Raw genomic sequence first — 7,828 nt, 5'->3', positions numbered from 1 at the left:
CAGTCCAATCTCACAGACCTGTTTAACAAGCAAGGTGAAAACAAAGTGTGTGTTGTTAGGCAGGACTCACCCACTACGTTCTCAATTTCAGTTGTTGGTCATAGGTTTAAGGTTCCAAGGATAAAAGCAATCAGTTCAAATGGTCTTTCTGCTATTAATCTTCGGAATAAGTTCATGTTTAATTAACATTCACCGTCTTAAAAAATGCTGTAGGATGAATAGTTAGCATTTGTATCAATCATCAGTCAAGTCTAAATGTGAGTTTATTTTTTTATGTCTAATACATTTGTTCTAATATTTCACCTTATGTGTTCATTGCTATATTTTATTTAAACATACTAAATTTATGTTTGATGGCTGTTTTCATTGTTGATGGGTTTTTAATATCATGTCATAGTCTATCTGTAAAACCTGCAGACAAACCCAATTTTCCTCTTGGGACAATGCAAAAAAATTGAATGAAGAAAAAAAATCCACATAGGCAGTGGCAGAATGTGTCAGATCCACAGAGCCAACACCAAGAGTGGCATTCAAACCCAAGATGTTGGCTACGTAAGGCAGCAACACAAATTATTGTACGCTTAGGTGTTATGCCCATTGCTGGTAAAAGATCTGCAAGCTGGATATGTACGCTGCTAGGATCTGCTACATAGTTGTATTAATGAAGATTCCTACAACATAAAAGAAGCCCACTGCGGTCACTAGGCGCTGTTGTTTTCACCTCCTGGACAGCGGAGTCCGCCCTTTGTGGTTGTTTACTACACACACCGTCAGCTGCAGGGTGTGTGTACAGAAGTGTAGAGAGGCGTGTGCTCTTATCATGGGGCCAATAATCAGCTTGAATGAAATGCAACGCGAGCGCAGTTCGGCATATTGTTTTCTTTGCACATTGAATATGTTAAGCTGCTATCGACAAGTTGTGAAAATGTAACTGAAAATCACATTTTACAAAATACTAATCAATATACCCAGCCGCAGCACTTCAGGATGTGGAACATACCAGACAATGCACCCTGCTCTGCCACCTTACACGACGAAATGACAAGGGTGATCCTTAGACTCTTGGCTTCTTAATCAGATCCGCGGTTTAGCCCACCACCCGTCGCTTTGTTCGATTTTAATTGTTATTTTTTGAGGAAGAGGGGTTGAGTAATCGGCGTGTGTTCTGGCGCTCTATTTGGTTAACAGAGGTGGTGGTACGATCCTCCAAAACTTTGGGAATGACGGAAAAGAGTGGGGGAGGAAGAGGGAGGAGAGAAACTAATAGAAACTGGAGGATCTCGTAGAGGCGAAGTGGAGGTCGCGCGATATTGCCTTTAGAGGGGTGGAAATTACAAAAAAATATATAGAACATCTCAGCGTGGTGCTATTTATGTACATGAGTTACTATCATTTGTTTTCTTTTTCTTGTTTGTAATATTTTTATTTGCGGCTTTTCGAGACCATACATGTTTTTCAATAGAAGGCAACTGATACGGCTTGAAAAAAACATTTTCATGTTGGTGTGTAAGATGCTGGTTATATTAAAATCATTCTGATGGAGGATATTAGCTGATATTAGTGTATTTCGTCCTACTTGCTGTCTTTGAATTGGCACGCAGACGACAAGGGGCAAAAAAGAAGAAAAAGTGAGGGGCGCGAGTTGCGGTTGCTATGGAGAAGCTGCAGCTCGTAGGCCGAACGCAGGCCTAAGCCTCGGACTGGAGTGATCAGGAGCAGCCGGGAAAAAGAGAAAAGCAGCTGGAGTCCATTGGAACAAAATACCTCGGTGAGTAATTCCAGCCCTGGATCAGAATCCAAGCGTGTGACAGCTGTCGTGCGTCCGTTACTTTAAGTGTGACTCCTGCTAAGAAATATGAGCTTGAATAAAGTGTATTTAATTAATAGTAATAACAACAAACGTGTGTACATGTAAACGAAAGTGGAAATGAACTCTGCAGGGGAAGCGGCAGTTGCGCGTTGTTATGATAAATATGTGGTATTGTCTTTTGTTAATTTTTGGTGTTTGTGGACGCGAGTGTGTGAAAATGAAGATCAGTAGTGTATTAGGTGTGTTATCGTCAAGGCACACTTGCCTAAAAGTACATTATTAAGCATGAATCGCTTAATGCGTCTGGGCGATGTTCTGTTATTTTGGAAAACGTGTGCTGTCTGAAAATTTAGTTTGTCTAAGCACACAACGTATTCGCTGCTATTAATACCCACTTTGTTGGTGTATTTATTTTTTAAGAGGGAATGTAGTTCATTTTATGTACCCAGTATTACAATTTGTCAAATTAAAGGCTACGACTAACACTCAACAATAAAGTCAAAAAAATTAATAATCTCGCCAGTGGACAACTGCGGTCTAGACGATGTCATCCCGTAGTTTTGGTGCGGAGGTACTTTGGTTTAGAGAAAACAGAAGCTGTATGGACAGAGTTAAAAAGTAGATATTACAAATCTGGTGTATGGTTTAATTTTTAAAGTGGACATTCAAGACAATTTTAAAAGTTGATCTAGAATAGATTGGGGACGGTTTAATTTTAACAAACCATTCGGGAGGTAGGCAGTTCTAAAGATGTGTTTTGTTAATCACCGGCTTATTTACTTTAAAGTTTTCAGTCTGTGCAGTTAAGAGTCTTTTCCTCTAAGATTTAAGATTTTATAGTACTGGAAACTTTTTTCACAATGGTATTTTTCAACATACAAAATAATTAAAAAGAAAGTTAAACGTAGTTATTAAAATTACAGAAGATTTTTGTGGAGCAAATGTTTCTACATACAGTATACATATACATATCTTGTTTTTTGACCCTCCGGTTTAAGCATACTTTACATGTATGGATTGGCCAGTTATACTTTCTATTCCAAACCCTGTTAAAGGAATGATCTTTAGTAGGAAAGCAAGTTTTTGGAAACTATTCCCCCCCCATGTTTGCCTCAGACTTGGATATCATGGCCTCTGTCTGATAGTTGCCGCAGTTCCTGCTTACTCTTGAGCATCCATATTTTACTAGAGTTTCACTCTGTTGAATTGTCACAGACCCTGTACTCAAGTGTGATTTTATTTTTTCTCCTGTGCTGAATCTTTGAAAGATAAGTGGCATGCTTTTTTCATATTTTCTTTTAGAATTTATTTACTGTAACTCGCTGCTGAGTTCAAGTGAAATTTGTGCCCTTCAGGGGCAATAAGTTATTCTTCTGAATAATTCTGTTCCATAGCTTTGTAGCCATTTGTATTACATTAATTAGATTTATATTGTGTAAACAATGCCTTCGTGCCCTACAGATAAGACATAGTTTCAAGGAGATGTGCCATCACAGCGTTTTAAAACATATTTCTCAAAATTGTCATTGAGTATAATCATTCATAACTGAATCTGTTTAATCCTGTTCAAGGACAAGACGGTCAGAACCTCTCCCAATATCATTGGGCAGAAGGCAGGAAGCAACCCTGCATGGAGGTGCCAGTCACAGGACGTATTCATATGCATGCAATGACCGCCATCCACTTTGGACAGTTTAAAGTTGCCATTTAAACAAATATGCTCACATTTCGGATATGGGAGGAAACTGGAAAAGTTACATGAACCTGGAAAGAAGACACAGAATCCTCACAGGCAGTTCCCAGCCAGGGATTTGAAAATCACACTCTGGAGCTATGAGGCAGCCTTGCTAACCTGTTTGACAACATTGTCCCATATTTACTGCGTCTATTTTGTAACTCAGTTAAGGTCTATGGGGGAACTGTGTCTATGCCAGAAATGTGGGGCATAAGGCAGCACCCCACCCTGGCGGGGTTGACAGTCCATTGCACACACCCAGTTTCACTCATACTGGACTCATTTGGATTTGTGATCTCTAGAAAGAAAACCAGAATACCTGGAGTAAAATATGCACACATATGGAGAACATGCACATGTTGTGCATAGGGTTCAAACTTAAGATCTGCGATTCCGAGGCAGTAGCGCTACACAGAGCTGCCCACATATCATGCAGTTCATTTGAATTTTAAATACTTCTCCCACAATATCAATTCATAATTTGAAACTTGTCTTGTGGGTGTTTATCTTTTCAAAGCACTTGTATATTGTTAAATACCTTAGTGGTTGTTGTAACCATTTTAGCAGGGCTTGAAAGTGCCCTAAGAGCTATGGAAAAATAAATAAGTCGGGTAATACCTAAAAAAATAGTTAGGTAGTTATTTGTATATGTATGTGGGTATAACAGAAACATTCACATCTGCAGATTTAAAAACCCACCCCTGTAACTTGCTATGAGAAAACCAAACCAGTCTGATTTTGTTGTAGTAATCTGGTTGTAGTGGTCATTAAGAGTAGTATGAATGAGTTGCTAGGGATGCCACACTAAAAAAAAGTATGGTAATGGCCGCACATGGCAGTTACTAAGGTTATGCAAATCAAAGCAACAACTGAGTGGTAGGAAAAGCTGCATGGTGTGGGGCTAGATTAACCTGTCTTCCTTGGCTTATATGTCTGTAGTAGTACATAGAGATATAAACCCCCAAAATTAGAGAGGCAAAATATGTTTTATTTTTAGTTGTTAGATGTTATAGCATAGTAACACTGTGGTTGGCAATACCACTTCTCTGATCCACCCTTCTGGGTTTAAGTCTTTGGGCCACTCATTGTCCATGTGGATTTTGTATGTTCTCCCTGTTTCTGCCTGGGTCTCTTGGTTCTCTGGTTAGGTTAATTGTCAATTCCAAATAGGCCACATGCAAGTGAGAATGGGTGATGGAGAGGTACACTGTTCATTGTTTTCCGCTTTGTTGCCACAGTTGCTGGGGTTGCAGCCCATTAGGGCTGTGCATTCTGTTAAAAGTTTACAGCGACATTTCAAAACATCAACAATGCACAGTACCATGGCCTAAGGGGAACAGATGGAGAGATGCTTGTGTATTATGAAAAACTGGCTGTTATATTCATGTACTATGGAAAGCATCTATAGAAGGGGTAGGTGTGGGATGCAGTTGCACTTTAGCTCGGGATGCAGGAATCAGTTTTGTTGTGTCTCAGATTGCTGCAACTTGGCACATGCAGCAGAATTCAGTAATGTTGTTATGATAATTAAAAGTTGATTCATTCCAAGGTCATTTAAAATTACTGCAAATTACGATGCTGTATTGGTACGAAACACTAAAATTAAATCTGCCTTATAATAAAATGGATTTGAAAAAATGTTTGCGAGCAAGAAACCATAGAATTACTGTTATTTTTACTTACTCAAACACAGCATCCTCAGTTGTTCCCTTTCTGCCATCTGCTGAATTCAAAAAAGTGCAACTCAGTATGTGTTATAGAGAAAAAACATACTTTGTTTCATTATGACTTGGCAATATTTTATCTTTTCTTATCGTGTGCAAGTGATTTCTTGCAACAAACTAAGTGTTGATTGGTACTTGTAATGTGTGATATTCATGCAGGAAAACAATAGCATTGTCTTTTTTTTTTTTTTTGTAAATGTTTGGCATTGCTTTGATATATAGTGTAATTAATTTATTTCATATTTATTACTTTGTACACAGTACAATTAATTCCTTTTTGCCAGCAAACCAAGCTTGAAATGGAAGTAAATTACTACCAGTATTGTGTTTAGTCAGGGTCTTGTTTCTCCAGTATAATCTCTCTAGTATAATGATATCATCCCAGTTAAACTTTGAGGGCTGCTGGTGCCCCCCACCTCAAGTATTGTCCACCAGACTAAACAAGCACCACGACCCCATCACTTTACTTTCCTGGCACTGGAATCTCACTCCATAGTTTCTGTAAAATAGCACAAGGATAGTCTCCAGCAGTCCTGTGGCCCTGCCCTGGATAAGCAGGTTAGGAAAATGGATGGATGAAGGAAAAATAATGTAACATTGTTGAAATGTTGCAGTAGTCTAGGGATCGGTCACCCACAATTTGTGCTGGTATTCCATCGTGCAAATAGATACTTTATTAATCCCCAAGGGGAAATTCACATACTCCAGCAGCAGCATACTGATAAAAACAATATTAATTAAAGAGTGATAAAAACACAGTGCAAGTTAAAAAGTGCAAGGTGGAGAGTGCGAGGCAGGTATAACAGTCAATAACATTGTATAATGTTACAGTTAGTGTGGGGGAGGAACGATCGCCTCAGTCTGTCAGTGGAGCAGGACACTGACAGCAGTCTGTCGCTGAAGCTGCTCCTCTGTCAGGAGATGATACTGTTCAGTGGATGCAGTGGATTCTCCATGATTGACAGGAGCCTGCTCAGCGCCCGTCACTCCACCACAGATGTCAAACTGTCCAGCTATATGCATACAAAAGAGCCTGCTTCCTCACCAGTTTGTCCAGGCGTGAGGTGTCCCTCTTCTTTATGCTGCCTCCCCAGCACACCACCACGTAGAAGAGGGTGCTCGCCACAACCATTTGATAGAACATCTGCACAATCTTATTGCAGATGTTGAAGGACGCCAGCCTTCTAAGGAAGTATAGTCGGCTCTGTCCTCTCTTGCACAGAGCATCAGTATTGGCAGTCCAGTCCAATTTATCATCCAGCTGCACTCCCAGGTATTTATAGGTCTGTACCCTTTGTACACAGTCACCTCTGATAATCACAGGGTCCGTGAGGAGCCTGGCCCTCCTAAAATCCACCACCAGCTCTTTGGTTTTGATGGTATTCAGTTGTAAGTGGTTTGAGTCGCACCATTTAACCAAGTCCTTGATTAGGTTCCTGTAATCCTCCTCCAGCCCACTCCTGATGCAGCTCACAATAGCAGTGACATCAGCGAACTTTTGCACGTGGCAGGACTCCTAGTTGTATTGGAAGTCCGATGTATATAGGCTGAACAGGACCGGAGAAAGTACAGTGACCTGCAGTGCTCCTTTTCTGCTGACCACAATGTCATACCTGCAGTTCCCGAGACGCACATACTCAGGTCTGTCTGTAAGATGAGTGGCTTCGGGGATCCTTTTAAAGGAGCAAAGCACCTGCAAAGCACCTGCCAAAGTCACAAAAAAATTCTAACTTGTGCAGCAACAGCGAGGAGACATTTTCAGGATAGTGAGCCACCTATTAAAGTGATGTAAAGAGTGAGAAACCATGAGCACTTGGCATCTGAGATCACTGCAGTGATAATTCGTTTATCTTGACTATCTATCTCTGCTTTTAACCCCTTCCGAAATGCCACTCCTGTGTTTGGTCATGATAATTGTTTAAAAAAATCTTCCATAAAAGTGCGCAACATAAATACTGTAATAACCAATCTTAATGCACATAGAAAATCTAGGCAATACGGCATAAACGCCAATAATTTAATTAAAGTTACTACTTTAGATGAACAATGTATTAAAACTGTAAAAACAGATCATAGATTAAATAAAAAATACACACAGAGCGGCGCTAATAAAAATAACTTAATTCCTGTTCCCTATATCAATAACGCACATAGTATTCATCTCTGCTCCTCCGAAACATTGAATATGGCACTATTAAATATTAGAGCTTTAACTAACAAGACGTTTTTTATCAACGACATTATTAGTGAAAAAAAAATAGATTTTATTGCACTAAGTGAAACGTGGCTTAGCTCAGATGGCGCAGCTGTTTTAATCGAATCTGCGCCTCCGGATTACAGTTTTACTCGTGCTGATCGCCAAGGAAAGAGAGGTGGAGGGCTAGCAAACATTTACTCTAGCCGGTTAAAATGTAAAAATATCAGTTTTGGTAAGTTCATGTCTTTTGAGTATCTCGCCATTGTTATTCAGGGAGTTTCTCACGTTCTAGTATTATCCGTGTATAGACCTCCTAAATTCAACGCGTCTTTCTTTGAGGAATTCTCTGACTTGATGTCAAT

At 39.7% G+C, this 7,828-nt stretch overlaps 1 protein-coding gene across 1 annotated transcript in view; it reads left to right on the top strand.

Annotated features, from left to right (window-relative positions):
• The first annotated feature begins 901 nt into the window (after window positions 1-901).
• pik3ca (phosphatidylinositol-4,5-bisphosphate 3-kinase, catalytic subunit alpha) overlaps window positions 902-7,828 on the top strand; it is a 103,328-nt gene continuing 96,401 nt past the window's right edge. The window contains exon 1 of the mRNA XM_028794583.2: window positions 902-1,768. The gene's annotated coding sequence lies outside the window, so the exon portion shown is untranslated. The remainder of the gene's footprint in view (window positions 1,769-7,828) is intronic.

This window comes from Erpetoichthys calabaricus, chromosome 2 (assembly GCF_900747795.2).
Source record: "Erpetoichthys calabaricus chromosome 2, fErpCal1.3, whole genome shotgun sequence".
Taxonomy (NCBI): domain Eukaryota; kingdom Metazoa; phylum Chordata; class Cladistia; order Polypteriformes; family Polypteridae; genus Erpetoichthys; species Erpetoichthys calabaricus.
The sequence above is the reverse complement of the archived record's forward strand: the minus strand, read 5'-3'. Positions and strand labels throughout refer to the sequence as shown.